This window comes from Hylaeus volcanicus, chromosome 5, assembly GCF_026283585.1.
Source record: "Hylaeus volcanicus isolate JK05 chromosome 5, UHH_iyHylVolc1.0_haploid, whole genome shotgun sequence".
Lineage (NCBI taxonomy): Eukaryota > Metazoa > Arthropoda > Insecta > Hymenoptera > Colletidae > Hylaeus > Hylaeus volcanicus.
The window spans coordinates 26,176,300-26,199,168 of NC_071980.1; the positions used below are offsets into that span (position 1 = coordinate 26,176,300).

A 22,869-nucleotide genomic window follows, 5' to 3' on the forward strand; every position below is an offset into this window, starting at 1 on the left:
GCGTTCGCAATGAATTTATGCGGCGTGCAACGGTGCGCAAGCACACCGACACGGGTATAGTTATACGCGTACCACCCGTTATTCACATGGTAATCAGAGTGTTAAGCAATAAATTACCTGCATTACTGGGAGAATATCGATTCGGCTAGAAGAGGGCGTACGCGGTCGCTGCAGTCCGATGCAGCTTCGCCGCTCGTGCCAAAGGTTAAGTGCTGCACCCCCTCTATCGAGAGATTCGAGCACCCCTCTTCTCGAGAAGTTTTTTAATTTAACTTTATATTTTCAGGAAATCGTAAATTCGATTGCCGAGGGGAGGGAATCCCTCGATGGGGAAGTAGAGTCGATGCAGTCCTTCGTTAGCTCGAGGTGTGCAACATCGTTCACCATTTGCCACCGAGTATTGTAGGTAGGTTAGGTTGACAACGGATTGTAGGTATACATCGCGTGTGAATATGTATTGTTACACGTTCGTCGGGTCGATGACGCGATTGCGTTGCTAAACTGATCTCTCGCGCCTCTTAGACAGGGAGCATACGTCCAACTGACTGGTCGGATAGTCTAGTGGTATATATTTGATATAATAAGATCTCATTTATCCCAATTTTCATGTTCCCTCTCGCAAAAACGTAACCAATCCCAAGCTCGGCCACTGCTTGTATATTTTCCATCGCCTTCTTCAGCTTCGACGAACCCCTACGTCATAACTTGGGAACGTTCATCGAAACGACCACTGAGAACCGCGCTAAAAGTGTTGAGAAAGAAGGAACGGATTCCTTTGTCTGTTCAGAATCGCTCGAACAGCTTTCCGCTCGCACGCACGTTCGAACTCTCCCGTGGCTACCGAATCCACTCCCGCGGCACTTTTCCACCTGTGTATCCCCCTCCACCCCCTCCGCCCGCTCCTCCTCACCGCCTCTCGCCATCCGTTCGGTGAACGATAATTAAGGATTAGCTAATCACGACGTCCGATTGCTGAAATCTCCTCCGCGCCTGTTTCGCGCGGACGGCAGGTTTCCCGCGACAGCCAATCCCTTTTCTGCGAACCCGCCGTGGCTCGATCGCGGTCGCAAAATTTCCATTTTATTGCGAAATCCGCCTGCGATCCCGGAGGGCAGTCCGCGAGCGTTGCTCGCCTTTACGAGCCCGGCGCTGACCCTTGGCACGCCTCGTAACCTCGCGATTCCACGCACCGTAGAGTCCCCAGGCTTCTCTGTTTCAGGAAGAACGCGGTTCGCACCCAAGGTGCATCGATGTCGCGTCAAGTGGTCGGGTGATTAGCTTGAAATGTTATGGGGAAGGTATCCTAGATTGTTTCCATTGTTCCTTGATATTGTCTAAGACAGCGTACCTCTGCCTTGACTAGTACGTATTTTAGTTTCATGGGTTTGAGAAAGAAGGCTAGACCATTTTTAGAATGGCGGCCTCCGCTTCTTTCGTTTCGAGGTTTAATAACACCGGTACAATGCGACCATACTTACGTTGGTCACCATATGTAAGCTTTTAATTAGTCACCTTTCGAGTTAAAAGACATATTTCAATATGTCTTTATTCCAACAAATCAAATCCTCCTTTATTATGGTTCCGCATCATTCTCAGCTTTTTCGCTATTTTGCTTTGGACATAACTTCGATTTCATCGAACTCCAGAAAGAAATTCGCAGCGAATTTGTCTTTGTTTACGCCAGGTTCGCTGAAACGAGCATCGCAGGACAGGTTGCAAGCGCTGCTCGCTTCTACGAGGCCGACACTGACCTTTGACACGTCGTAACGTCGCGATACGACAGCCCGACGGTCCCCGTTCACCTCTTCCTCCGAGAAAAGCATAGTTCGCGCCTAAGGTGCATGCATCGGTGCATTGGAGTTCCGTGCGCGTGCGCCGCGGTGTCCTTCGAAGGTTAGAAGCCTTCTGGTGCGCAGACGCGGTAAATCATTCCGCGGCGCGGGCGCGTCGATGTACTGTCACGGTATTAAATATCGGGTTGGTACACAAGTTACGCTGTTTCTCTACGCGACTTTCACACGGAACGGACTGTTTTTATTAGTAAATTACACTCAGGCTATTCCACAAAGATTATTTTATTTCTTATCATTATTATCCTCGTTCTTATAATTTATTATTCTCGTGCATCGTTACGTAATTTCTAATAGAAAGAAAACGAAACGTGGGATCGTAGATAATGAATTATTTGCTTTATGCCACAGACGTTCAATCAGAATCACTCTGCAATTAATATTATTAATTGGAGGGTGTATACCAGAATCATCTCCAGTTTGTGATATAAGTATACAAGGTGTCCCAAGAAACTCAGCTTACCTACATAATTAACAGTAATTTGACGTATGAATAATGATACAAATCTTTACTCGTTGTTTTTCTAGGTTCAATTACCAACTTTCCAAATACTCAACCTGATTTCCATTATAATAAATCTATATACGTCTATCTATATAAGTCTCGCCCTGGTGGGCATTACAACTTACCTATATACACGAAGTTCAGTAAGCAACAAATGTTCGTTTTTATTAATCATCTAATAGATCACGAACGTACTCGGCAATTACTAAATGTAAGAATTAACTCTCTGTTCTTCTTGTTACTTTAACCTATCAACCTTTACAGTAATGAAACCCATAGATTGCTTCGACGTTAGATATTATAATTAACTGAGGGAAAATTGAAGGTTGTATAGTTTTTTTTTCCCGTAAATAAATGATAAATCTACTCGAAAAATGCACGGAATTAATTTTCCACACTTAATAATTGTCGCTGGTATTATCTCGCTGAGCAGCCAAGTACATACGTGCACGCTGACGATAGCACAGCGGGCATGTGACGCTACTTACGCAACCGCGACCGATCGTTTCTTTTCACCAACGGAGATATGACAAAGGAAGATTTCCGAATGCATAATTAACGCGGAACTCGAGGCGGAGGTCGTTTTTCCGGAGATTTTCATACGATTTTCAACGACGTTCACAAAGGAACACCGCCAACTGTCACACGCCAATTTGAATGAAACTTCGCAGAGACGATGGTTGACTCCATCTGAGAACTATGCTGTCATGCATAGCTGCTAATTTTTGACGTTAAGAGAAAAATTATTATTTACATCGAACTTGGTTCTCTTTGTGAAAAATTGTAATATTCTGATGCTTTGAGGCCAAGGAGGTACAACTACTTACCAAGTAATCAAAGTTTGAACACTATTACTTTCATGTCCACTGTTTATATTGCTAAAACCTATTACTATTAAATTAAACACAGAAAATAAGGAAAGTCCATTCTTTTAATACAAGTTACGATTCTTCTCATCAATGAGTGCCTCGAAATTAATGTTCTAAATTATCAAAGAACTCCAGAAAAAAAAATGTCGACAAATAATCCTAATTCTAGTTTCCACTCAGCCTCGGCCTAGCATATTAAAACACACTATCGTCTCCACTTGCACCCAGTGTCCTGCAGACTCCGTTGGTCTCTCGCAGAAAGCCACCTACCAGGATTTCTTGAAGAAGTACGTCGACACTTGTGCGCATAAATTCTCTCGAGTGCCCATCTCAAAACAAGAAGTGTCGACACCACTGTAGGGAAACTTCCTGGTCCGTGTCCACGGGGCTCTATTCATCGTCCTTTTGGCCTGGCAAGGTTGCGGCCACCTGTTTCAGGAACCCAGGCCAGGATTTCCCCGATTTTTCGGACACTCCCAGGGCAAAATTAAGCAATGGCTGTCTTATGATCATAACGCAGACCTCCGGGGCTGTAGCTACGTTTCATCGTAGCTAGAGTACGGGCTTAGCGATCCCGAGGTACCCGAGCTATGGAGGGGCTAGTTGGGCCCAACAGACATAAAAGAATGTAAAAAGTTAAGAAATAATGTAAAGCACTGTAACGCCAGAAGTTAAGGATTGGTGTAAAACCATCTAAATGAGATGTAAAAGATAGTCACTGCTTCGAGCTACGAGAGAACTTGGGGTAATCTGACAGTGTGTCGATTAAAATAAAATGAAATACTCATAATAAAACAGAAGTACAAAGAACACAGGATTCGTGAATGGAAAAATATGTTTGATATGCTAAAATAATGCTTAAAAAACTTAAATTCCAGCTACATGGAAAGTTTTTCGAGCCCATAACATATGTACATAGCAATTACAACCTACGAAAACTGAAATGGCCGGAAATCACCTGTTGAATTCTTCAATTTGTTTACAACCTTAAAAACAGGTTTATTGTGTACTTCCCTGCATTCATTTCCTAAACGAAAGCAATGCTATCCAATATTAAAAGAATTTAGGTAACTCTGACCATATTCACCTCCTCCAGTGGCCACACAGTGGGCATATTTACCCCGAATGCCCTTATACGCGACGAAGAACGAACTAAAAATGGTCTACTGGAGAAACTAACGCCCGTAGCGCAAGGATGTAGGAAAACTGAAGAAAACGTACACCGGAGCGACTAGCCTCGAGTATCAAATCGCTCGTAGCGAAGGACCATTTAAGGCCTCGTACCATAAGCAATACCTCTCGGTGATGAAACTCTATCTGCAATCGCGGCAGACTGAAGCGATTAACGTATTAGAAGGTTTAACTCGATCGGCCAAACGGCTGCGTGCCGTTTGCGCGTAGAAAAAGGAGTTTCCTCGGGGCGACACGTCCACTCTCGCTGTTCTTTTCCCACTTTTTTTTGTCTTCCCTCTTTCATTTTTTCCGTTTTTTTTTTCACTCCAAGACCCGGTAAACTACGCGTGGCGTCGCGAATTTTTTCCATCGTCGTATAATCGACGGAAATTATAGCTAGTTTTCGTCGCACGGCGACTGACAGCCGACGATCGCGTTATGAATAATGAAACAATCGTTGCCGGCATTTTAACCGGTTGAAAAACCGCGCTCGATGCAAAGTGGATTACCGGGATAGTTTGTGTTTTGCTGGTCTTCCGGTGCTTTCGTTCATCCTCTTTCGCTACATTTTTAATTCGGGCTATTTAATTATTTACACCGTTTGCGCTTGGCTTGGCGCATTTTCCTTAAAAGTACCGCGTCTCTGGGGTTGATTTTACTTGTAACAATCGCTGAATCATATTCGATTGGCGAGGAGAATATGTATATACACTTGGCTGCTATCAGGATTGGAGCAACGATTCCACGTACTAATAATGCGTGAAGCAATTGTATGTAATTTATATATTTCATATAAGAACTGCGTACGAAAGTTTGAAAACGGTCATCGGACTGGTCGTGGTAGGTTGTGTTTACATCCAGCGTATCTAATACAAGAAACGTAAATAGACGCTCAGTAACGACGTAACGTACCATCGTAAAAACAAAATTCCACGAAATTATACACCAACCGCTTTTCGCCAGCAGTGTCAACAACTGACAATTGTTGACAGAATCTGTCCTCGAGGTGTATTTTGTTAGACGTTGTCAATAACGGCAATTTTGACGTCCCTTTCGAAAACTGTTTACTACGCTATGTCGACTGCGCAATTATCTTATACATAGTAGGAACTAATGTAGGAACAACCGACAGCTATAGACTCGGACAATCGTTGCACTGACCGATGGAATATTTGCTCGTGTAACCTGATCTCTCCGTAAATACCTTCCCATGGTACTGAATATACTCGATTGAAATATTCCTGCATTAAACGCACATTTCTTACAATGCTGTCATTTCCACAGTTTTCGAAACTATCCCAGACACTACTCCAAATTCTCCAACACGGTAGTCACGAGGATGTGCGCATGGTCGCGATGACTGAAATTCAGTTGCCAAACAAAATGAAGAAACTGTTCGTTACGAAACGTGATGCAATTCCACGATCATTAACATTCTTATGTTCCTTGACTTGTCACGTCAGAAAAATGGTCACGATGCTACAACTACACGCCATGATTATATCAAAATTCTTCATCGAAAAAGTATAATTGATTACGAGTAGAATACTTATGCATTTACGACAAGTGTAAATATACGAAAATATACAAGGACGTGTACAAATGCATACATATATAAAACATCAAACATAAAAAATATAATACACGTTCCAACATCCAGGAAGCAAAACATACTTTAACCTACGTTTCAATTCTTCATTTGAGTATGTAAAAATTTGAAGTTGCATAAACGTCCTCAACTAGAAATAAAACTTCCATACAATAATTAACGTGATGCTCAAAAAAGAGACAAATATTGCAAATCAAAGCAAGTCGATATATTGCCAAAATATAAGTAAAGTTTACACTGCTCTTTCACGGTAACAAAGCGTCTCGAGCACCGTCAGTCAAGACAACTCCATCGATTGCCGTCTCTAATCCGACTCCTGTTAACGGTTAGGCTTCGCGGATACCTCGCAAACACGCTTCCACGCTCGGATTTAAGACGGAGAAAATCCCTCGAGCGAAGCGATGAACGTTATTGCGTTCAGTATAGTCATATTACGATAATCCAACGCGCGCAATACGCGATGAACGAATCATCGTCGTTCGGTCATGTCTCCGATCGCGTAATCGTAGACACGATACATCCCGCTGATCATTGCACACGGAGGAGAAGAGAGTCATTATCGAGACGCTCGAGCCGCGGCGTTTTCCCACCGATGAATCGTAAACGTGTAACGAGACTTTTACAGACCTTTGACGTTGATAATCGTCGAATTATCGTCGATTCCTCCTTCAATGCCTACCATGCAACCTTGGCCAGGCCAACGTCGAACGTTGCACGCTCCATTGTGCGACTGTACGTTAATGTTCACGTGAATCCCTGTCGTAAACACCTTCCGGGTCTGTAACGAGTCATCGATGCCCTGCTCGGCCTGGCCATCCGAATTTCTCAGAAGTCCAGCAATTTTCCGAAACACGTAAAGAGAAATTTGCTCGGGCTCGGTGCACCTTTCATACTCAAGGGTCGCGACAGGTAGAAAAATAGGAGTAATACCGTTATACCCCGTCCTCGTGCGACGACCTAGGTTTCCTTCGTGGCCAGGGCCTTGGTCCCTGTGCCTTCCACCCAGGGAAATTTCAAGAAAGTGGAATTCCAACGCTTCGAGGAATCGTTCGAGCGTCCATTGGCGATCGAGAAGCCTGTGTCCTTCGAATCGAACGGAATCGGTAATTGCGAGAGAAATAGGGAATTAGTCGGATCGATCTTAATCCAACGTGTTCTGTCGGCTTGAACCGGAAGTTTTTGCGTTTTCCATGGAGATATCGCTGGCATAGATCGAAGACGTCTCTATTTTGGACGTGGCTGTATTTATTAATAGATCAGCGTATTATCGTCAACCATCTTTTCTGCAAGAGAAAAACACTGCGTACCTATAAATAATATCGTACACACCTGGTAAGTTCATCTCTTCAACGTTTCGCGTCAATTCGACTTGTAATCTCGCAAAAATAACAAAAAGGTTGTAAAAATAGCGCTTATCGCGAAGACGCCTCAGAAGTAATTTTAAATATGCGAACGCGTAGCAAAAATTTGTTTAGCAACGTCTGATACCAGAACTCGCGAGTGACAACGTCGCGTACGCTCGACTCACCGTCGTCGTACGTGCGCATACATTGTTTTAATTAAAGGCTCGCGTACGCTATTGTTTAATATGTTGTGGTGACGCCACTGGATAAGTCGGCGCGGTCGTGAGAGGCCGCGCGTGCGTTTCGAAGTGCGACAAAGGTAAGCAGAGGGTAGGAAAAAGAAAGGGCGATTAACGGAAAGGGAGAAAAAGAACGAACCTAACCGAAGGAGCGAGAGGAAAGGTAATGACTCCCAGGCACGGATTTAGGCGTGGGATGGTGGAGTGGTGTAAGGATGAGGGCCCTTTCGCTCTCGATCCACGACCAAAGTACTGTGACTCCCCGTTTGGCACCATGCTGCACACAGTCCACCAGTAATTTTTACGCACGATTATAATGTAACCCTTCTGCATTGTGCTCGCCGGATCATTTTTAACGCTGGCTTTAACCTCCAAAGGATGACGCACGCCTTTCATGGCGGCTCGTAAATGAAAATTTGTCCAACCCTGGTGCGCCTCTGGTTAAGTCCAAAATAATTAAATGGTATCTACGTAGAGATATCTCTTTTGGCTTCGGTATTTTCATTAGAGAGCATTCGCCTTATTATTCACCATGACGTATCGAAAAGGACAACAAAGGAAAGTGGATATGCAATACAAATTACAGACACTATGAAAGTAGACGTTTGTTGAATTTTACCTAATCTCTACCGAAATCAAGACATAAATCTTTAGAATTTATCGTAAATGAATACGTGTTAAAATAATATCGTTAGAGATCACCAAATATTGATTGGAATACAAATCATTCGATGATTAATTACAATCATTCGTTTACTCGATTTATTAAGTCGGGCTAAATTAGAAGTTTGGGTAATACGTTCACTGCCTGGAAATACTTAAACTTTCCCCTACGCCGTGAACTCAGGCTAACACCCTCCTCGACGTTTATTCTCGAGCCGACTGGGGTAAGCTTCGTGATGCATAATGGAGCCGCCCGATTGATATCCAAGCAACCGTCCGAAAGTTCTACAATCTCCAATACAATGTCGGTTTAAACTGTGGGTATAGCGGATGAATACACAGCGAGCATGCAAAACAATGAAGTACTGTTCGAAGCATAATTAAGAATTGTTTCGCTCATTGTTTCGTTCATATTACCAGCCTTCTAACTAGCCAGCCTAAGTTAATTCGACACCCATAGAAAAACGTAAATGTAAATCGAAAATGGCGCTGTATGCAACCATACATTATTTTATATAAAACACCAAGGTTACTTCCAAGAAACTTCTCTACTCCGAAAACAATTTATCAATTAAGGAGTTAACAAGACCAGAAAGGATGATTTCAATCGAAACTGTAAACCAGTTGCAGGTAAGTAGTTGACAAGATTTTATTTCGTTTTATCGCGTGCATCGATATGAGTGTAACCTGTGACAAGGCAACACTGCGACCGATCTTTCGAGGCTGGTGCTGGATAGACGCTCGAGATGACCGTGATTGGCTGAACGTACACACACGTATCATTCTAAACATCCGTGACACGTAACGAGGACTCGAAGAGCAACCTCGTATTCATCGGCAGACAAATACAAAAATAACGCGTGAACCAACTCATCTTTCCGTATACACGCACGTACACACGTATGTGGCTATGTATTGTATACGCACACGTACGATCAACGTGAAATCCCGTTTCGACATTCTCGATCTCCATCTGAATCTGTCGAAGAACACCGTGAAACGTATTAACAGCGTGGTACGAGGCAATGACATTACAAATTCGTCAAGAATTCGTATAAATAGCTCCTACCGGCCCGAACGTATGTGATAGTTATGTCGCATCTCAATCTGTGTGCCATATTACAAACGTATAATATACATTTCGATGTATGCATACTTCCTTATGAGGATTTGGAGTACCAATCAACTTCTGAGCGTATAAGTAATCAAAGATGTGCATACTTCTCCTGTGCTAAATAAAATAACATTTTCCCGTTTGTTAAACGAACCTCGAAACGTGCAGCGATTGTTATCGACGAAACGTTTTAGTCACACAAGGCGATGACGCTAAATACGCGACTTGAAAGGACGCCAAAAGTAATCGTATAAGTGTAGGTTAAGCAAGGGTTAGTTGGTAAGGCGAATTTTTGTCGAGGCAGGTTTGAGGCGATTTACAAGTTCGTCCACAAATTGTCTAAGTAATTTCAATTTGCTCGACTAATCGATCCTGCTTGTAACAAGATCGCGTTAAACATCCCATTCGAGGCGATCGACTATACGGCGTAGAGTAGTATGTACACACGATATACCACTATCGACAGAGGCACGCATACCCGTTGGTACATAAGTTCCGGGCGGCGCACGTAGAAATGCCACATGCACCTCGGTTTCGAAGGGGTCTGCGTGCGCCCCGGTAGCGACAACAACAGCGCGGGAGCAGCCGAGAACGGAAGACGGAGGACGCCAGTGTAGAAAGAGAGAAGTTTGGTAGCGGAAAGGAGAGGAGGGAAAAGAGAGCAACGAGAGCAAGAGAGAAGGAGAAACAGACAGACGTGCTCGTTTCTCGGATCGAGCAGTATGCACGAGGACGAGAGAAGAGGACGGAGGTGGTGTTACAGAGGGGACCTTTTCTCTCTATCGCATGACTCCACCCACACGCCGCCACCGCCGCCGCCGAGGCGCACAATCTGGCAACAGTGGCTCGCTATAACCGATATTGTGGCCGTGGATTGAATGGAGGGGAACTAGCTCAGGTCAAACCTCCCCACCGGCACGACAACCCCTCGGTCGGAGGAGCGACCCCTCGCCATCGTTCGCTCGCCGTCGTTTCTCACCCCACCCAACCCCTGCGCGTCCTTCTCGATCTCCATCCATCTGGCTCCATCCTTCCTTCTCTTTCCCCACCCGTTCGAACCGCATCTTCTCCTCTTCCCTCTCGATCCCCTCCCGATACGAAGCCTGTGTCGCTCGTAGTCGCCAGTGTATCCCCCACCATCGATCCAGTCCGCGTCCGTGGTGTGGCACACGCGTGTGCCGCAGTATTCGTGCGTCTGTGCGTCAGGTACGAGTGCGCGCGCTCCTGCTAGATGGCGTTCGTGTGCGCCTGCGCGTGTATAGGTACGCGCGTGTAGCTACTCCCACCACCGCGTCAACCTCTACCACTACCGTTACTACCTCCGGCCGTAGTCGTGCCTCGATACCAACACTATCATCGCCGCGTTACCAACACGACATCATCGTGCCTGCTGCTTCTGCTACCACCTCGAACACTAAGTTACCGACACAGTCACACCGTCGTGTGCGTGACACAGGATCGCGACGACGAATTGACGGCAGGGACACACGCTGTAGGTACACGAAGCGTATGTACACACAACGAACGATAGAGAACGCGCGCGGGCCGCACAAGAGAGGGAGTGAGAGACGAGAGAGTGCGAGCAAGACCGATGTTGGCCCCAACAGCCTCTCACTAGACAGTATTACTTTCAACCGTTTAGCGGGGCCAATGCTACCCGGCGCGGAGTAGTCAGTCAGCCGAGCAGTCAGAGTCAGCCGTCCGCGAATACCGAGAGGACGCTCTCTCTCCGTTCACGAGATATCGTCGTTTGACGATCATCCACGCGACAATCTTCAAATGTTTTCGTCGTTTTCCCCGAAGTTTCTGCCGCTGTTGCTGCTGTTGCTCCTGTCGTCATCGTCGTCGTCTTTGTTACCCATGTCTTCGTCGACTCAACCAACGGTTCGTCGTGCATCGACAGTTCGTCTATGACAAACTGAAGCGCGCGAGTAGCACGCTTGGGATATAAATAAAGTTTCGCTCGAAGTGTGTGAGAGAAAGATCGGAGTAAGAGGACATCGTGCTACGTGGAAACGTATTAGACAGGAGGATCGAGTTTTTTTGTGTTATGATTTTTGACATTCGCTCCGTTATCGGTCGGAGGTGCGATCAATCGGCGCGTTGATCGGTTAGCATCGAGAGACACGTTTTACTTGCTCCACGATAAAGTTGTTGCCGTTGCTGCCGCAAGGACACAACACCGGTGTGTCGGCCACGAGCCGGAGGAGTTTTACCCTCTCTCAGCGGCGCATCCGAGTCGCACGCGCGTGCAACACACTCTCTGGTGTGGTTCCCGCACGTTCAGTCGAGTTGTGGAGCGTTCTCGCTCGTTTTGTCCGTTGTTATGACGAGGTGATGAATAGACGAAAGCGTTGCAGTGTCGAGCAGCGTGGTGACCGTGCTCGTCGTCGTGACGGACGATGACGATTAACGTAGACAGATTCCGTGGCCGCGGGGAAGTGTGCTCGTTAGTGTGATTCTAGTGCTTATTTTCTTTATCTATTCTACTCCATTTTACACAACGGTGGATTGGATTATACCGTGGAAGAGGTGTATCTACCAAGGATAATGCTCCTTTGTGTCATCGTTTAGGTAAGTGTTGGGTGCATTAACGAATGTTAATCGCATTCGCGCAAGTGGTCGTCGGTTATCCGAGCTGTCGCGCGACGAGCTGAAAATTATGAATGAAAAACGGAGTGAAACGTTTCGTTCGATCGTGGAACAGTGATCGGAGATCGTTTGCTTTCGAAGTTGGGCACATTTTGATCGAGGAAACGAGTAACGATTTATCGAAGTAAAATTTTATTCGTGACTCCGTTTCGTTTAAACGTTTATTCTTTAGTCGAGCAAATACTTCTGCGTTACTTGAATGAGGAAACAATTCTTTACGTACGTGTGTGACATACAAAAATCATAAAACTCACACATGTTATACAAATATACGATAATCTATACGACCCATGCAGAAATCATTGTATAACCAATAGTTCGATAAGGGCCAGATAAAAATACAACAAATGCCACGCAAAAGTACATAAAAACCGTATACTCCAAATACAAGTACGAAGTAAGTACTTCGCAATCTACATAAAAGTCGCAAGTACCCTATATCTGAAATGGTGCGTAGATAAAGGATTATTTTCTCGTTTACCTAACTAATATCAATAGTCCTTTATCCAGATAAAACCGTATACCTCACCACCGAATACCACGAGTGACAAGTCACAACAGTCCAGTCAAAATACCTCAATAAAAATGTTTTATCCACAAACATGTGCGGATAAACATTATCGGTCCTTTTTTTTTTTTTTTTACGGCGCTCAACTCCGATTGCTTTAAAAAAGAAAATCGTTCGTCGTGCAAAATTGACTCAACAACGTGCGACGAAATTCGAAATCAAATCGCGTTTAAAGGAAAGGTTCACGAACGGAATGGTTCGCGATCTTTCGACTCGCCACTTGCTCGTTATTACGTTGCAGTAGTAGATATTCTAACCGGTAAGGCGCTTTCACAACGGGTGATTGTTCTAAAGATGTGTCACTCCGTCTTTACTCGTTTCTCGAGCCGATCCCGGTTAAACGCGAGAGAAAGAGCGAGCAGGCAGAGAAAGAGAGAGAGACGGGAATAAAGAGAGAGGTATCGCAGAGACGAAGACACGAAAACAGGCAGAAGTCACGTCCACTATAATCTTCGATCAAATGCAGGGTCGCAACGTGTTACACTCGACGTATTAACACCTTTATGTGTAACGACTATAGACGGGGTAGCGATGCGCTACCGAATAGCTATAAAATGGCGGTAAATACACTTTTATATACCATCGCCACAAATCCAAGTACAGTGACGAACAAAAGTATTAGCCGAGAGATTGCCATGCAATTACTGCTACAGATAGGAAATATTACTGGAACTTGAAAAAAATTAGTAGACGTGGCAGTAATCTCTTTATTTCATTATCATCCTGATATAGAAAGAGTTAGAGTCTTCTTACGTTTAATTACTCGACTTTGTTCTAGTTTTATATTTTCTTGATTAAATTCTATTCGCCTATTTAAGTCATTGACAGTTGATATCATTTTCGTACTCTTCGCTCTTTGACAACAAATCTTAAATTTCGAATATAAAAACGTAATTTCGAATTATATTCCCGAGTAAGTTAAAATGAATAAATCCTTGAAGTAAATGTTGAAGATTAGTTTATTTGAGATTTTGTGTGTAGCAGTTTGACATCAGAGTTTCTTGTTTCCAAATGTCTTGTGCCATTCTTCCAGAGCATTTTATGTTCTCATCTTTTATTTGAAAAGTCTCTGAACAAGTTTAGGCGTCTTTCGTAACTATCTTTTAACAGTTTTGTCTTGTTTTTTTTTTTTGTACAACTTTTGTGGTCGACCTCCGTAGATCGACTTCTATCAACTACCTATGGTATGCCGTCAGACAATTCTCTAAAATAGAAATATATCGTTTATCTGTGCCGGTACTATTATTTAGACACGCAACATACGTATAGTCGTTTAACATTTGTTGCTTATATTCAATCTATAGACCCTGAACAGTATTAACGAAATTAGAATTGTTTGTTATTCTAATTTTATTAAAGCATAATAAAATCCATTTAAAATTTGTTCCTCAAGAGATTCATTTTTTGTTCCTCGATCTATATGCAACATTACGGTGAACTCTTCGCTGTTCTAATACTTTTGTTAGTCACTGTATGTATCACGCACGAGTTCAGTCCGTTATGCATACAACTCCGACAGGAAATAGAAGATGCACGAGAGACGCGTTGGTTAGCCTACGCGAGACTTATTATCGAGCCCGTGCTTTCTCGAACGACTCGTACATTTTTATCGATAAGCAGCGAGTTATTGGAAACCACGCCGCCTCGTAATCCGTCGTACGACCTTAATAATTCATTCCTGAGAAAAGCTCGAGAATGTTCCTCCGTCAGGTTGAATATCGACTCGTTGAACGTGTTCGATGGTAAAATACGCGCAGCAGGGTCGCACATACGTTATGTTAGCATCTTCGCTAAATCGACGAAATTTCTAAAAATTCAGAATCATACCGAATCATTTTATCGCGTCGAAGTAATGCGTTAGGAAAAGAATTTTTAAACGACTTTACTTTAATCGCAAGCCTAACAAAAAATAACTAGTAAAAGCTACATTTTTTTAATTGATAGATTTTTAAATAACGCGGTACAGTAAATGTAATATCCACCAAATTATTAATCGATTATAGGAACAAAAACCTTTATTTTTCGGAGTAAAACGAAATTCTTATAATGCAACTCTGTACGTCGAGGCCAGACACGGGCAGAATTCTTATCTCGAATAAAATAGCTAACAACGAGTAAAAGATAAGTAAACATTTATCTGTTACTCGTTACATAAAAATTTGAATTTGAATTACTTAGAAAATGAGCTTTCGTAAAATCGTAACTGTTCGATTCAGAGAAAACATATCACGATTAAATTGCTATAGGTTCGTTGTGATCATTTATTATGCTTTGGGTCGAAAAGAAATTTTTATCGGTTGATCGCGTGACTCGTAAGGAAACGATTCGAAGTCGGGTAAACGGGCAGTTCTCGCGCGGTATCTCGCTTGGCGTGACGATAATCAGTATGACATTGTCGCTGACGTTGCTATCTGACGGCGCAAAAAAAAAAAAAAATAAAAATAAAGACCAGAGGCGACGCGAATTTGAATCGAACCAGTCGCGCCAATCGTCACGCACCGTATGCAATGGCGCACCCAGGAGCAGAGAAGCAGTCGTGCAACTACCCAAATTCTAACGATTAACATTATTTTTTATATTGTGCTGTGCGAACGTCTTGGGCCACTTAATTTTAATTTAGCTTATATATTTTCTTTTACTAATATCACTCTACAGTATACTCCCCGAAGTTAGATAAAAATAGTATAAATTCAAAAGAGAATTTAATTCAATGTCACAAAATAATACCTCAACCAGGAAGAAGTGTACATCTCTTAAAACCAATTGCGTTTAAATAGTTCGATTGACGTTCATTCGATCGAATAATTGAACCTTTACTTCTTCGTTGTAAAATGTTCCATTCTACGATTCTCCAATCTTTATTTTACAAACATCGAACGAAAATTTGGTTATCATTCTCTCGTTATTCAAAATTCTTATCTACCTAAGAATTTCGACTATGTCTCGCCTCTGTTAACATTAGCTTTACGAAAGTTCAAAGTACCCTTGCTGTTTTTTTACGTGGATAAACGTCAGCATAAATGGTTTCTGTAACTCTCATTGCGAAATTCGGAATGGGTCAAAATAAACTTCTAGGTTCTGTGAGCCTAGCGTTAATTTTTAGTAGCACCCCTCTCCCCCGCATCTCCTGTTAAATTTCTGGGTGCGCCACCGACCGCGTGCTCGCGATCTTTGCCGTACGCTTCGATAGTCTTGACAATATTAAACGCGCAATAGGCTACGGCTATGCCCGGGGTATCTAATCGTTTATCGCTAACAGTCATACGCCAAGTTGCTCGCTACTATCAACGATAGTTTGCCGAAACAGGTCGCGTATATCGCTTTGCTCGCCGACAATGTAATCGACAAAGGCGTTTCTCCAATCCGATAACCGCTCACTTCGGAGAACCTAAAAACTATGTCAGGATCCCTTGACATTTATGCGCCGTTGGTTCGAAACTGCAGGCGCCCCTCCATCGACGCTGTATTAACGGTGCTGTGTAAATTCCCTGTTACTCGAAAACACGTCTTTTTATATAAAAAAAAATAGAAATTTTGGCTTCGTGGGATTCTATTAAGCGTAGGAATTAATTCTGTGCATTTCACAGATAAAGTTCTCGTTTATTTATAAAGAAGAAGCGTGTTAATCTTCCCTCAGTTATACGTTCTGGTAGTAACGTATAAGTGATCGATAGAGTGCGGATGTTTATACAGATTCATGTATGAAAAGAATTGAAATTTAAACGGAAGTATGTCTTATCTTGTAAAGGGTATAACGGGTTATGGTTTAGGTCTATGTTATTGTCGATATTTTATATATTTTTGGAGTTCTGCAAATATTCATACATTTAACCATATTTTCATTTGCCATAAATGTATAAACATCCCCATTTTAGCGATCAGCTGTACACAGTACTATAACAATTAATACGTATCTATAGCAGTTCAATAACGAACATACTTCGATTTGAATGAGCCAACCCCATATAAATATTTATCTTTCATCTACAATAAACAAAATTCGACACATTAATAATTCATTGATAACGTCTCTTCAAGCATTTTATTCGTACATTTCGACCGTTAGATTCAACGATCCTCTATCATTTGTCATTGGTCATTGGTTAAAGGAGCGCGAGTATACACGCATAAAAGAATACACACACACACACACACATATATATATATATACATACATAAACACGCACATTAGCCGCGCTTCGTGTTTACACATTTCGTGACATCGTTGACTTTACTTCGATTTAAATATCACTTTCTTTCTCAATGACCCACATTAACTACGAATCGACGATATTTCTTAATAGGCTAAAGTGTTAAAAATCGTCAACTCGCGCATAATCGAACGCGTTGCATCGATAGCTCCCATTTGCTTCGGCGTCCAGCGCTACTTCTGCGAGCCGTCGAGCTTTCACCTAACGCCATAGAGATAGTACCCACTGTTTCGTACCTCGCGCACGTTGGAGGTGTGGGGGAGTCGTGCATCGAAAGGAAGGGGTACTTGTCGAATGTGCACCGAGCACACGCGATCGCTGGCCGTATGCAGGCGCGGTCCACGTTTATTGCGTCTCTTAGCACCGCGAGTAAATCGGTTTCGTTGAAAGCCTTCTAATCTCGATACAGGTCCCGTCGCGGTGGCACAATATCAGAAATAGGTTTGTTAAAATAAGCGTACACTCGATGGCGCATGCCGTGTGCTTTCCAGGGACGTCTTGCACTCGGAATCACCCATCGGATCGCTTTGGTGGGGATACACTGCTCTGCGCGCACACTTTGCCCTTATCCACAAATAAATGAGGTCGACTTTGCCGATTCATACCTCTTGGACGTGTGATTATTCCACCGTGCGCGTACGTTTCCTTTTCTTCCCATTTTTTCAATGTTCGTCCTCTGTTATCGATCATTCAACCCTTTCCAATCCAACATTTTTCATCTCAATACAGATCTGTCGAGTCTAACTCAACATAGAACTGGGAAGAGTTAACGCTAGGTTTACGTACATTTCTTATCAGATTTCTGTTAGCGAAGATAAGTCGGTGAAGTTGGTTTATTAAAATTAATTAAATGTAATTTGTAACAGCCTACGAAATTTGGAATGTACACCGTTAACCTAGTATTTAATCTCCCTCGATTCCTTACTTTCCTCGATGTTTCGTACCGTCCTCAGTCTAAAAGTGAAAAAAAATAATGACTAGAAAATTCTGTACTAGCGATACGTGTTTGCGAGCACATGTGTATTTGCTTTTTGCCGTTTTGTAACATAACTTTCTGTTACCAACACGCCTCGCGGCTTGCATAACCCTCACATTTTAAGTTACCTGATGAGGACCGAAAAGAAGGAGGTCGCAACACCGTAAAAACAATTATTCTCTTTCTCAATGTACTTCGCTTTCTATCTCACAATTGCTTTATCAGAAAATCGTGATGGAGGTGGAGGATATTGTTAAAAGTGATACCGAATCTCTTCCTTCTTTTCAACGATTTACTAAATCCCAGGAAAGTTGTTACGTCCTAAACTAATATTAGAAAAATTCCTCGTTAACTGATTTTCTTAATTTTTTCGTTGGTCGTTGAGCTCTCCATCGCGATTTTCCGACGAGTACGCCGTAATTTGTCCGACGATGGCACGGCTATGAAAATTTCGCCTCGAACCGCGAGCTTTCTGGTGTTTCGACAAGGAGGGCGCCGCTATTTACCAAATTGGCAAATATCAGCGAGTCGGGAATATATCGTCATCTTTGATTGCGCACTCCCGCTTGTGGAGCGAGGGTACTTATTTGTCAAGGACGACGAACAGACGCCTCGGAACTGACGAAGAATTATGTCAGGCGAAACGGCGCGTTATAAATTCACCTTGGAGCGTTGGCACGTAGAAAATTTTTACTCCGCGAGTAGCCATTGCGATTTAGCTTATTAACGCTAAGTGTTTAACCCTCTACAGCTAGGTGGTCCCAGGAACCATGCTAATTCTTCTCACCCTCCTCGAATTCGTTCAACTTCTCGAGGGATGGTTGCTTTTATATCAAAATTATCATTACTTACGACCACAATGCCTTTTAGAATAAAATATATAAAAATTGCTTCGGATGTGTGTTTTTAAATTCATTTAAAAGTCGTCCCTCAAGAGGTTAAACCCTAGGACTCCCTGGGACCTCGGCTGACTCCTAATTATTATCTACAAGCTGATATGGTTTGCTACAACTATTAACTTTCGCTTAATTTCCTTACAATTATTTTGCCAGCATGTGAATATTCGTTACGAATAACATTATTATTGAAATCTGAAGAAAATTTAATTCCAAAGAGGGTCTCAACTGTAGGGATACAGGTGAAATCGATCCACCAAATTTCTTCCATATAATCTCTGGTAAAATACCTATATGCAACCCTTCGAGTGCTGAATACTCTTGATCGAAGCAATTCCGGAAATGAAATTCTTTTTTCCTAGTATGAACTCTATCGATCGGTCCTACAAGATTAATTACATAAAAATCAATCCAATAATTTCACAATCACGCATCAAGATTGAGAAGACCGACACAAACAGTTCGAACACATCAAAACTGTGCTTTCGTTGTCGATTAATGATACTTATCTCGAAATTGACACGCGCAAAAGGAGACACGCGCTCGAGAGCCTCCGTTGAAATCACCGCGCAAGCAAGAAAAGTTCGTCGAAGGAACGGAGCCGGGCTCTCTCTGCGCGCTTCTCTATCCTTCGAAGAAGGCTTGCGCAAACGATTGGTTTACACGCGACGGAATCCGCTCGGTTGGATTATGAAACGTTTGTTTTGTCGGCGTGAAGCGGCCGCTCGTGACGCTCGCGGTCCGACGACAATGGAGTAGCCTTCGAACATTATATTCCCGCACGCGCGCTCAAGGTGAGGTGTAATTAAATTTTCATAATTGTCCGTTGCATAATTACGTCTCGGGACGCGTCTTCTGGCGGCGCGCGGATCGAAGAGAGCGGAACGCGAATTTTCAAATCGACCGCGACGGCGATCGTCGCGACGTGATCTTCCTGGAATCGTTTATCGCCGTCGCGCGCCAACGTCAAACCATACAATGTTTCAAGCCACCAAAAGATAAGATTCTATTGATATCTTCTCCTCTGTAAAGTTACATTTTTTCCTTTTTTTTTTATTGAAAGATAATTTCACCCTAAAGCCAAGTATCGAGGATTTTGTAATACTATCATAGAGAGAAAGTAATTTATTAATTTTATTAATGAATCATTTTCACCGTGACGTTCCGTTTACACAGATGGTATATATTTAGACTATAGTGCTTCTATTGATATCTTAACAAATTTTCTATTTTTCGGTTGCATCGCGTATTAACGAAGCCAGAATATTCCCATGTTCAATTAAAAACGTATTTTATTCGTATATGTTAGGCGTGTAATCCGCGATGACAATTAATGAATAATCAGTAATCATGATCAATAGTCGATGGATAATCAATGAGTTCTGAAACGTTAGAAATGACTGGTTTATGATTGCGTATTGCAAACGTTATTGGTCGCGATTAATAATTAATCGGACAATTTTTAACGATGACTGCAAAAGTAGTCGCAGAGTATCACAAAGTTTTATAGTGACAGACGCGTAACACAAAGTGATCGACACTGATCGAAGAGAAAAAGATCGTACTTCCTCAAATGAATGTTTATTCTCCTCAATCTGTATAGTTCGTACAACAGACATGAAATTTTATTTTAGGAGAATATTGATCGAGGCGATAAGAATTGTAATTGTGGAAAGCACGACACGGTACATTTCCCTTCTTAGCTGTCCGACCGGGTTGCGTGCTGGGACGCGATCTATTGCGCATGCGTGCACTCTAACGCTTAAAGCGCCAAACGCCTAATTTCGTTCCGTATACTTATGTCAAGCGCCACGCGAGAACGTCAATATTTCGAACTATGCACAGCTTGTAATGCAAGCTTCGAGAAAGTAAATTTGCTACTTCGTAAATACGTTTTTCTTATGTACTACCCTACACACTACAAAGTGATTCTAGGTGAAACTTGTGTAGTAACGCTACGATACTCTAGCCTACGATCGAAGACAGTTAACGACTTGGGAGTATCGATAGAGCACGGTTAGGTCTGGGTTAGAGGAATAGGAATAATGGATAAGGGGATTTTAAATGAAGCACGTGTTTCAAGATCGGAAAATTTCTTCTTTGAACACGAAGTATAATTTCAGATTCTTGCAAGTAGTTCTCGCTAGATGAAACCATGTACATATAGGATTAACGTTTCCATAAGTAGCAGAATTTAATTGGCTACCAACGACGCAGAATCGGTTCGGACTCGCGCGAGATGCGTCGATTAGTCAAAAGTACTCGCGCGCGACAGGTCAGCAAGGTCGCGTTCCACCTTATTCACGAAGCTAGTATACGTGTACTATCAGCCGTCATTCCCTTCGCACATATTAAATCATTCCCGTGTGCTCAGCGCGCGGTTTGAAACGCGGCTACCAGGAGAAATATAATACAGAACAGTTCCTTCATGGTTGGGTGATAACCGTAGAAACATTGTATATCGAGTTTCCGCTGGAAAGATTAATCGTCGGTGTAACGATAACGCGTTCGCGATTTATTACAGTGTTTAGAAGCGCGTTAACGCGTCCAAGGGGAAAATTATAATCGGTGTGGCACGAGTTACGAAAAATCGTGTCGGTCGGGAAAGATCGGTTAATGAAGTAACTGTATATCGCAAACGGGGTACGTTGATTGGCCGGAAGCGATTGCGCGCGCGCAAGGTCGCGGCTCACCTTATCCAGAAAGACGAGCTGATATCAGCTGTCGCAACTCGGCTTAACCCTTTGCTTGCGGGACGATTTTTGCTGGAAATTGTCAATTTGCTGAAACAGTCGAACGTTATGAAAATATCACCTTATAGAGATCGATGATACGAAACATTTTTATATTTAAAGTTTATTCGTTCTACGTTTAGTTTTAAGAATTAAAATTAAAAACTTTAAAGTCCTCTTTCCTGAAATTCAATTAGATTTGAAATTATAAATTGCTTAATAAACTTATTTTCTAACTTATTCTCTCTTCTCTTTTACCGTTTCAGAGCTTTTGGTGTGGTCCTCTCGTCCCCGATGTTTATTTAACGCGTCGTATTAATAACTTTCCTTGTACGTCGCGAGGGTATAATTATCTCCCGGCGTTTATCTGGAAGAAAAGCTTAAGAAAGTGGAAGACTTTGTAATCCGGAATAATTAATGCAAAGCGCAGGTGGAGATATAGTGTCTCTTGTGATATATATTTAAACGGTCGTTTCCGCGCACGTGCGAACACGCGCGCGATTATTTGAAATTAACGAGCGTCCCGCTGTAATGGAGTACGTGTCGAGCACGTAAGATCGTATCAAACGATGCCACCGCGGCTTTAAATACATTATTTGATAGTATGCAGGGAGCCTCGTTGTTGGGAGGATAAACAGTAGTCCTCAAAAATTGCGACAAACTTTTGCATGCTCGATGTAAAAGAAACAATAAACTTATTTATATCCCTTAAGTGTCGTATATTACGTTCCAATAATAAAATGAGGTTACGCATATTTTTTCATAAACAATTCTAATGCCGATTAAAATTTAATTCGTATAAATAATTCGTATAAAAATATAACGATTGACGTTAACGGTTAACGATCGACTCGGACCTAAAGTGACGACAAAGAGAATTATCGTGATTCAGGTTTCTAAGACGTCGCGAATGAGGTCTTCCTTGAGAGTTCCCGTGAAAAATATCTCGTACGCGGGACTCTGTCGGCAATACCTTTCAATTTAACCCTGACATACTTCAAATTACCAAGCACCGGTATAAACTATATCAATGTTTTCCACGACAGTTGGATTTATTCGCTTTAGCCTAACACGACGGTGAAACGACCGACGTTATTTCGGTGCTTCGAGTTAACTTATAGGCGTGCGTACGTTCTCACCGTTTCCTTATTTCCGAGCTCCTGTGTGCGTGCGCACACGTTAAACTATAAACGGACACTAAAGAAAGACTTTCCAGTCGTACATACATTACAGTTCGAAACAATTGTCTCGATTTCTCCGGTAATAAGGTGATTTCCAGCGTCCCTTTCTAATTCCTAATAGATTACTTCCTCGCTGAACCTTGGCTATTGTTTCAGTTAAACGGTTCGAATGCTATGGCGTTCGATGATCGACGAGTGAAAAATATTTTCGTTCATTTTACGGTCAAATTATCCGAATGAGGAGATTCGCAATTACATTCTGCTTTCGGTTTCTCGACATTCTGCTAG

At 42.6% G+C, this 22,869-nt stretch overlaps 1 protein-coding gene and 1 long non-coding RNA gene across 4 annotated transcripts in view; one reads left to right on the forward strand and one right to left on the reverse strand.

Annotated features, from left to right (window-relative positions):
- The first annotated feature begins 10,550 nt into the window (after positions 1-10,550).
- Positions 10,551-22,869, forward strand: part of LOC128876329 (zinc finger MIZ domain-containing protein 1) — a 35,900-nt gene continuing 23,581 nt past the window's right edge. Inside the window, exon 1 of one of the 3 annotated variants that reach the window (XR_008457003.1) lies at positions 10,551-11,939. The gene's annotated coding sequence lies outside the window, so the exon portion shown is untranslated. The remainder of the gene's footprint in view (positions 11,940-22,869) is intronic. The other 2 variants (XM_054122590.1, XM_054122592.1) reach the window with 2 other exon arrangements.
- LOC128876330 (uncharacterized) lies at positions 13,696-17,320 on the reverse strand. The gene is made up of 2 exons (XR_008457004.1): positions 16,761-17,320; positions 13,696-16,569 (listed from the first exon to the last, which is right to left on the reverse strand). It is a non-coding gene; the product is annotated as an uncharacterized LOC128876330 (long non-coding RNA).